General features: G+C 51.6%; 1 protein-coding gene and 1 pseudogene across 3 annotated transcripts in view; one reads left to right on the plus strand and one right to left on the minus strand.

Annotated features, from left to right (window-relative positions):
- The window catches only part of Phactr3 (phosphatase and actin regulator 3), a 214,529-nt gene that overhangs the window by 144,568 nt on the left and 60,336 nt on the right, over nucleotides 1-9,625 (minus strand). Inside the window, exon 1 of one of the 3 annotated variants that reach the window (XM_087197520.1) lies at nucleotides 2,062-2,462. The exons of the other annotated variants lie outside the window; for them this stretch is intronic. The gene's annotated coding sequence lies outside the window, so the exon portion shown is untranslated. Of the gene's footprint in view, nucleotides 1-2,061; nucleotides 2,463-9,625 lie in introns of those variants that run through there. 3 annotated transcript variants of the gene reach the window in all.
- On the plus strand, nucleotides 918-1,041 carry LOC147822157 (U2 spliceosomal RNA; annotated as a pseudogene).

Raw genomic sequence — 9,625 nt, forward strand, 5'->3', positions numbered from 1 at the left:
CTGTCCCACAAAACACAGATTACAGTGCACAGTAACCTCTGTACGCAGATTCAGCTCAGCTGTGACATGCCAAATGATGTCAAGATGCACGAAGAGAGGGAGCTAAAAATAGCACCATGGGGCTTTGTGCTTGGAGCTCCAGATCATAGAATTCAGGACCCAGGAAGAACCGCTTCCAGCTGTTCCTGGGGTCCCAGGAGGCCCAGACAGGAGGATCAGGCTCTTGTACACCCGCACACCATGTGCCTGCATCCCCTTAACTCTATGGGTACACAGGGTGTGACTCCAGGGGAGGCAGGAGCATGCGAGCTACTCCTGAGAATGATATTTTAGACTTTAAAAATAGAACTTCTGAGCAGGCACGATATGAACAGTTACCCCACAAGCAAAACTACTGAATTATGTAATAATGTGTTTATAAGTCACAGGCTGATAGCACGTGGCACTGACACAGGGCTCAACTCCTTGGCAATCAAAGAGTTAAATTTTAAAAATACAGAAAACAATCTATAATCTGTGTATCCAGGGAACTGCAAACTGCCAGACTACTTATGGGTGTGGTTCAGGGAGAGAAGATGAAATATGGTAAAGCAACAGCAGATTTTATTTTATTTTATTTATTTTACATTTATTTATTTTTTTGGTACTGGGGATCGAACTTGGGTCCATGTGCTTGCGTAACAGGCGGCAAAACCACTGAGCTAAACCCCCGGCCCAACAGCACATTTTATAAGGGCTTCTTATTCAGCTTACCAGCACAAGTTGTGAAGTCCAACAGCAGTAAATCTGCGGAACATCTTCCTGCGAATGTTTACTTCTGCTGAGAGGTTCACCGAGGGGACAGCTGAATGGTGGTTCCCAGACTGATCCCCTCCTCAAACAACACAGCTCTGACGATTTCTGAATGAACCTCAGCCATTGCTTCTTGGCCTTTTGGCTAAGATCAAGCGTAGTATCTGAATGAATCTCAGCCATTTTTTCATGACTTGTTATTCTTAGGTTGTGTTTTTGCAAAATCATTCTGCATTTGCAGACTTCCCTACTTCATCCTCAAACAGTAACCTGCCAACCACACTCCACAGAAGGACTCTTTTATTTCTGGTACCGGGGATCAAACTTGGGACCTTGTGCTTGCGAGGCAGATGCCAGAACCACTGAGCTAACCCCCCGGCCCTACACAGAAGCACCCTTAAATGACTTCCTCAGCTGTGCCCCAAAGAGAAAGCTGGTGGAACAGGGGACAGGTACAGCACGCAGACCTCTACCCCTCTCTCAAGGCCTGGGGATACAGGATCCCACTGGTCCAGGACCCCGTGCAGCCCAGAACACTGTTGGCAACTTCAGAAGCCAAAAACTGAACATTACCATGGCCACCTCAGACTTTGTTTCTCCAGTGCCTTGTGTGCCCACCCCGCCATCCAATCTCACTTTCAAGCCATTTTTCAGAATCAGAAATCCTCAAATGATACTAAATGCAAAGTCAAATAAAAGTAAAAGGCACTCCCCACACACACACATACACACACACACCCAGGACCCTGTGGCAGAGATTCCTCTGGGATAACGGTTCTGGACAGTGAAATACTTATTCCCAGCATTCAGTGACGTTTAAGGCTCCTCTGTGGAAAGCCTTGTAGGCTGAATTTTCACAAATCCTGGCTTAAGAATAGTACATCAGGCAGTTCGAACACACATCGGTGACAATCTATAGTTTCCTGGAAGTTACCTCATAATCCGGAGATGAATATTCGTCCAGGTGGAATCTTATTTTTAGACCAGAAGCAATAGGTTAACATGACATTCACAAGGAAAGAAAAGACTGCTGGGGCTCTCGGGGTCTGGGGTAGACACTCAGGGCTGACCCTGGTCTGACCAGACAGCCAGGACAGACCTCTCCAGGGCAGAAGGCTGCACCCCTCCCACGCAAAGCCGACTGCAATCCGAGCAAAAAGGCCACTTCCCAGGCCCTGCTGCGGGGATTTGCCAAGCCTCTGTCTTCCCGAAGCCTTCCCCAACAGCTGCCCACCACACACCCCTTAGAGACGTCGGGGTCCCCCTCACCTCATGGTCAGGGGACGATTCTGGGGGAAGGGCTCCATCTCCCCTCGAAACTGCTGCCCGCAGGCTCCCGGACGCTCTCCCACAAGCGCCCTGGGAGGCAGAGGTTGGCAAAGAGCCCTGCAGCTCACTTGCTCATCCAGTCTCTCGGTTCCCTGAAAAGCCCTCCAGCCCGGCGGCGCAGCACTGCAATTGTCAAGAAGCTCCTGTCTGCCTTTGGGGGCTGAAGCCCGTGATTATCTGTAAACATCTTTAAATATAGACAACGCAGGAGCGGGAGGGGGCTGGGGTCAGGAGGGCAGCCCAGGGCAGGCAGCACCAGCTCGGGTACCCTGTGCTCACCCCACGCCGGCCTCTGCTCTGCTCAGACCCAGGGCTTCTGTGCCCTCGATTCTGTCACCCACACCATGGGGACACTGTCCAGGCTGGCAGTCAGCTGGAGTCTGGCAGAAATCTCCAGAACCCAAGCTCTGCACCCCATGCACAGAGCCCACAACTCCAGCAACTTCTCCTGGCCTTCAGGAGTTTTCTCAAAGCAGAGTCCAGACACTTCTGTAACCCCTGCCTCACCGGCTGCCCTCAGGGGGAGGAGACCTTGGCATCAGAGTCCTGAGGCAGCTGAGCTGCTGCCTGAAGGTAGGGGGCTACCCAGAGAGCAGCCCGATGTCCCCACGGAGAGGGACACTGCAACCCGGACCCAAGGACAAAGATGCTGAAGGTCAGGCCCAAGCAATCGCAGGTCGCTCAGCACGTCCATCACTGCCCTGCTCGGTGCTCACCCATGCTCTGTGCTGTGTACCCCAGGGTGTGCACACTGGACGGCAGCACCCCCACCTCATCGTGAGAGGCAGAGTGCTCCGCGTCTGCCCAGCTCCGCTGCGGGCAGAAGAGCCGGGGGATGGCTGAGCAGCTGTCCTGGGGTGAAGGGCCAATGGGGGACTGATCTGCTTCACAGTCACGGCCCAGCCTCAGTGGGAGCATCACCTGGGGCCAGGGGGACAGTGTGCCTCCACACTGAGCCGGAAGTCCTGTCAGCGCCCAGGAAACCAGGTCCTTCTCTGAGGGAAATGAGCTCAGGGGGTGGCAGGGCCACCTTCTGCTCCTGCCCACTGCAGGGACAGCACCCTCTCTGTAGGGCCGTGGGCCACCAGCCCCCAGCCCCCAGCCCTGGCCACACCCTGCAACAGGGACCCCTCCCAGGGCTAGTTCGGACAAGGGAAGAGGATGCGTGTGAAGTGCTTATCCCAAGGCAAAGGCCCAATAATCAAGAGCTGGGGTGGGGCTGGGGGGAGACAGACATGGGGGGTCCAAGAGCAGGGCTCAGCACATCAATTCGGATCATTTCCTCGAAATTATCCACATTTAGGGTCATTCTGGAAACCTCTAATTCCAGCAGCTGCTGACTGCCCTGACAGGTCGCTCTTGTTAGAGGAGAGGCTTTGCCTGGGCTAATGACACCTTTGAGCCTCCCTCGGAGAAGGGAGGGCTGAGATCGCTCCGAATCTCTGGCAGCGCCTCTGCCCTGGCCAGGGAAGTGCTGGGTCCTGGGAGCACCCTGGGTGCCCTGAGTTGCAGGCGCTCTGCTGGGCCCGTGCTGAGGCCTGTTGGTGCCCTTGCTGGGCATCTCAGACATCACACCAAGGTCAAGGAATACCCTGAAAGGTAACCGGGGGGAAGGCTGCTGGGGTTCTGTGTGCTAACAGTCACGGGTTTAAAATACAGGGCGGAGGATCAGAAACCCTCTTGGACTGGTTCAGGTGGGAAGGTGGGCCTCCAGCCAGGGGCCCAGAGGCCCAGCCTCCACAGCCAGTCCTCTGCACCGCCCCGGCGGCTCCTCCCCCTGCGTCTGACACCTGTGAGTCAGGCGTCTCTCCCCTTTCCATCTCTGTGTGTGTCTCTTTCTCTACTTTTCTCTCTGTCTTTGTCTGTGTCTCTCTCTCTGTCTTGGTCTCTCTCCTCCTTTATCTTTCTTGCTGTCTCTAGGTGTCTCTGTCTCTCTTTCTCCAACTCTGTTCTCCTGCCACTCTCTCTCTGCAATCCAGCCCAACATAGCTGTCACAGACCACTGGGCCTGGACCCTGAGCCCATCTGCCAGCCCGGCTCTGGGTCCCTCCACTAAGCCCATGGAAGCTATGTCTACCTCCACGCTCCTGCAGAGACCACGGGCGCAGTTATTTAGCAGTAGGAGGAGATGTGGGACCTCACCCAGGCCCCTGCTCCCGATCTGCAAGGGGCTCACCCTGTGGGGGCACCTTCACACTGCACACCTGCCCCCACCTGTGGGTATTTCCACAGGTTCAGGGGAACCATGAGAAGCTTCCCCACGCGCCTCAACTGGAGAGAGCCAAAGTGAGAGCTGCCAGCTCAGACTGCCAGGCAGCGGGCACTGGAAGCTGAACAGACCCTCAGGGTCCTTCGGGCCCTGGGTCCAAGCCTTGAACCCGGATGCCCTCTGGACTCCTCATCCCCCTCAGATCACCCCTGCCAGAACTCCACACTGCTCGTGGGGTTCTGGTCCCCAAGAACCTCCAAGCTCCTGTTGACACACACCCTGTGTCCAGGTCCTCTGGACCCACACGGCCACTTGACCTGTGACCCGATTTCCCCTTCATGCTCCAGGGTCCCTGGGGTCCAGCAGATGCCTTCAGTCTCCTCCCAGCCATCTCCGCGAAGCCCAATGCCAGCGTGGAACCAACCCAGCCCTCTGACGTAAGCAAGTCCTCAGCCTGCACACCAAGCGCACTTCAATGGCCAGGGCACGGACAGACTTAGTTTGCTTCCCCTCAGCTCCCTCTCCACTGTGAGAACATGAAGCCTCCATGCCTCGCTCTGCACCTAGCTCCCATCCGTCCATCTACGGAGATCTCTGGCCCACTGTGGCTCTCCCTCCCTCTCTCGGCACCTCTGTCTGCTCCTCCCGGTGTTATTCCCAGCCAGCTCACCCAGGGCAGCACTTCCAGCTAGCACCAGAGATTCACTCACTCCCTTGACCTTCACCAAACCTCGAGTCCCACCATATGCCTTTTCTCATTTCTGCTTTCAAGCAGATAGCTTAAAATCTGCTGGAGAAAAATCACAACACTGTGCTCCATCACAAATTTAGCAAGGCATCTTGAGGTTTTATGACGCATCCCCAGGTAATTTCTCTGTAACATTTCCCCATCCTCAGGGGGTACGGTGAAATCCAGCAGCTTTGTGTGTGGCTATTAGCACCATAAGTCAGCACAAACACTTAGGGGGACAATTCTGCATTATTTTTAAGAAGCATAGAACATCTAACTTCTTGAATTCATGTCTCAGACTCTATCTTGAAGAAAGACAAATATTCTAAACATAAAGAACACCACATACCAGAGGGATTTACAGCAATATTAGCAGTCACACCAAACATTTAAAAGCACTGAAAATGTCCAGCTAATGGCAGAACAGATAAGCAAATTTTACTGAAGTGGGTTTTCTATTGAAAACTGCTTATGCCTTGCCTGCAATTTTGGAAATGAGACTTCAGCTCAGACTACTTGAAATAAATTCCTTAACTTGATTACAAAATAAAATTACACCAAGCAAGCCAGAGGCAGCATCCTGTTCTAGCAGAGCAGGAGGCCAGGGCAAGGCCTCATTCCTGTGAAAGAGCTGAGACTGCAGAGGTGGCCAGGAGAGAACTCCTTCCGGGCTGCGAAGGCTACAGAAGGACATTCATCCTCCTCTGGAGAACTAGGCAGAAGGCTTCACAGGAGCTCATCTGTGAAGGGGGCATCTGCTAGGTCAGCAGGAGTTCTATGAGGCTTCTGGGGGCGATGGAGGTGAGGCTTCAACCAAAATCTTAACACCTTTGACATCCAGAGCCTCAAATGGATTGGCAGCAGACTTCCGGTCTTCACTGAGATGGCGGAAAAGTACTGGAGTGTGGCTGTGTAATGTCTGCCAGCCGGGAGGGGCCAGCTGCTTGGGATCAGGGGAAGAATAATGGGAGTTAGGAAGGATGGGAATTGGGAACATAGTTACTTTTCTCTCATTGCTAAGACAAAATACCTGATGCTCAAATTTAAAGGAGGGAAGGTTTATTTGGCTCACAGTCGTAGAGGTTTCGGTCCATACTCGGCTGGCTCCAAGGCAGGGTGGCAGAGGGGAACAGTTCATGGTGGCAGAAGACAGCAAAACAAGAGAACTAAACAGCTTCTTTCTGTCCCTTTCATGGTCTATCCAGGCTACTTAGGGCGGACAGCACTTGCACCCTTAATCCTAGTGCCCTTGAGCCTAGGATTGCACTGTGAATCAATTCCAGTGTCACTCACTAGACCCAGCCACCTCTGAGAAGGCATGCGGCTTTAGGGGGACAGCTAGACACAGCAATAACAGGGGCACAGCAGAAGGTCAAGGCTGAGACTCAGGGTGAGGAAGACAAGCATGGTCCTGGGGATCCAGGCCGGGTGGACAAGTGGTGGGAACGACTCCAAGAGAGGAAAGGAGCCCTGGAGGAACCTGTAAGGAGTGCTGAGAACAAGATCACCAGGCAGGCGAACAGCAGACACCGCTAAAACCAGAGAACAGACTGCCACTCAAGCTGATTTTGGGGGGAAAACATTCTGCTTGATGCAAGGATCGAGGGTCTGGCTGCAGACGTGGGCTGCTGGGGGAACTGAAACAGGAAGATCACAACTGACGCCTCCCCAGTGAAAAGTTCTGCTTTGCCGTTGCTCATTAAGATGGGGAAGCTTGTTTTCTATTATTCACTTGCTAATTAATTACCCATCTACCACCATTTCCCAGTCTACTACTAAAAATACATTTCCATAATCAATAAGAACTACAATTAAGGGAGAGTTTTTTTCTCTCCTTGACTATTCAGAAAAGAACAAGAATCACAAGACAATATACATTTGTCAACTTATGCTAAAGACGGACATGGAAGTGTGGTAACGTCGAAGCCACTACCATGTAATCTTGGGTGCCCTGCTGTTGATTCGATCCTTATATATGATGCCTTTGTGAAAAGTAAAAACACAAACAAACATTGGCTCCTCTTTGCCAAACACATTCAAGCTCTATGATTCTTTCCACAGTCTTCTTTCCATGTTTTTATTTCCATTGCACAAAGAAAGAAATTGGAGCTCAGAAAAGCCCAGAGCCCTCCCCAAGGCTCCACAGATAGGAGGTGGCAGAGCTGGGGTGAGAGCCCAGATCAGCCAGGTGTCAGGGCCAGGCACTGCTACACACAACACTGTCAATGACCCTGGTTGTGTAGGTCGTCACACTATGAAAAGCACATGACACTTACTGAGCTGAGTCCAGTGGCCAGGCTGCTGCTTTATGGAGGAGCTTTCACCACATTGGGGTACACAGAAAGGTTTCCATTCTCACTTGTGAAAAACAGAAAGTTAAACCCCATGCCCAATAGGTGCAGTCACATCACACACTCACACATTAATGATTCTGGCCCAGGGACCAGACATCCTTACACGGGGCTCATTCTGTCCTCCAAATCCACTGTCAGCTCAAGCTAGAAGTCCAGAGCCATCCCCAGAGGTCTACACAGAACCGCAGAGTGGGACCTTCCTTAGCAACAGTCTTTGCCATTCTCATTCACTGAGTTAAAATGAGGTCATCCTGGATGTTGGTGGGCCTGAATCCAATGACTGTGTCCTCAAAGGAGGGAGAGGGGACACACAAGACACGTGGGGAAAGCCGTGTGAAGATGGAGCAAAGACTGGCGTACACAGCCACAAGCCACAAGCAGAGACAGCGAGGTCCCTCCTGAGAAACTCTGGAGGGAGGGTGACCCTGCTAACACCTTGATTTCAGAATTGTGACATTCAGAACTGGAGGAAAATGAATGTGCTAAACCACTCCGCTTGCAATTATTGGTTATAGCAGCCCAGGAAATAAACGTCTTCTCCTTCACCCCCCACTCCAGTTCTCTCTCCAAGTCACTGGAACGGTAGCTCCTGCAGGACTGTGGTTCCCTCCACTTGCTCCCCCTCCCCTCCTCCCTCACCCTCCTGCACTGACCCAGAGGGATGCTCAAGAACCTAATCCTGTCACTTCCCTACTTAGCATGCTTTCACTTCTTCCCTAAATCTCTCCACATCTGCCTGCTCCGAGCCTTGGTCACTAGGGGCAACTCTGTGTGAAGCTTTCCTGTTCCTTCTTCCACTGCCCCCTTCTCTGCCCTCACCTTGACCTTGAAGGTCTCAGAGTAAAGGCTGCTTCCTCCAGAAACCACCTCCTTACCCATACCTGGAGCTGGGTCAAGCCTCTCCACTAAGTGTCCCACAGTTTCTACAGGATCTTGCTCAGGGTCGGTCCCTCCCTCTGGACAATCTCTGTTCACCACCACAACCTCTGGGCTTTGCATGGTGCCTGGTAAACAAAGTGAATGAATGAATGATCAGTCCCACATAGGGCCTGCCAAGCACAAGGACCATACCTCTAATTGGCTCCTCTGCAGCACTGAGTACAGTAGACCCCCCATGAGTCCTGTTTGTGAGAGTCATGAGAAACAGCACCACCACCAGTGGTCAGTCACCTGGTGGAAGAGAGAAGCCAGGGAAAAATTTTCTTTTTCACACCATCTCCCTCCAGAGTCAGTCGTGCATACAGATCAGATTAGACTTCCTGGAAACTCCCACTGAGAGGCACGTCTGTCACTCCCTGGCCAACCTGACGTCTGAGGCACCGAGACCACAGGCATGTAGGGGATAACATGCATTCACTTCTCAGGCAGCCTTATGCAAGCCCAAGCTGGTCAGTTTTCAAACATACTTCAGAGAACGTGTCCAAACACCTTTGCAGGTACACCGTGCAGCCATGCATGGTGCCAAAGAACCAAGTCCTAAAATTAGGTCGTGACAGTTGTCCAGGGAGATTTATGGCAGAAAGGGCCACTCGGCTTTGTCATTTAAATAGAAAATGACATTGAAATTGCACCCCTAACACCACAGCAATAGAAGAATAGTCAGTCCTGCTGGAGACAAGCACTTCCCCTGGCTCAGAGATCCTTAATTCAGAGCAGACTCCCAGCACCTGAGTGTTTCCTTCAGCTGGCTGTGCCGGCACCAAGCTTGCTTTCCCTTGACTCTAGAGTAACCGGAGGGTCTGAAGTCTTGAACCATTCATTCTCCACATTAAAATTTGGAAACTGACATTAGAAAAATGAGAATGTTATCATGAAGAGATTCTATCACAACCACACAACCCACCACATTTTCGTCCTGTCCATCAGATTTTGAAAACACACAGGACAGAAGTATGGGCAAACTAAGTGTTTTCCAGAGATAGAGCGATGATCTCCTCATTTCTCTGTTATAATTTTCCCAGGCAAAGGCAATGGTGATTATAGAGTTTCCCTATTTTAAAAAAGTGGGTGAAATTAGACGAGATCAGGTTCATTCAGGGTGGTATGGCCATAGACAAAAATGGATAAAATTAGGAATACTTCATAAAATCATTTTGCGTTCTCCAAAACGATGATGCCTTCATTGTGGACACTCAGTGTTTATATACAACTGACATTTGCACAAAACACACAGCATGGAGACGGAGTGATTGAGGATATTGTTAAGAGTTT

The sequence above is a fragment of the Heterocephalus glaber genome, unplaced genomic scaffold, assembly GCF_053883595.1.
Source record: "Heterocephalus glaber isolate CG9 unplaced genomic scaffold, H.glaber_assembly_v1.0 deba00001673, whole genome shotgun sequence".
NCBI lineage: Eukaryota > Metazoa > Chordata > Mammalia > Rodentia > Bathyergidae > Heterocephalus > Heterocephalus glaber.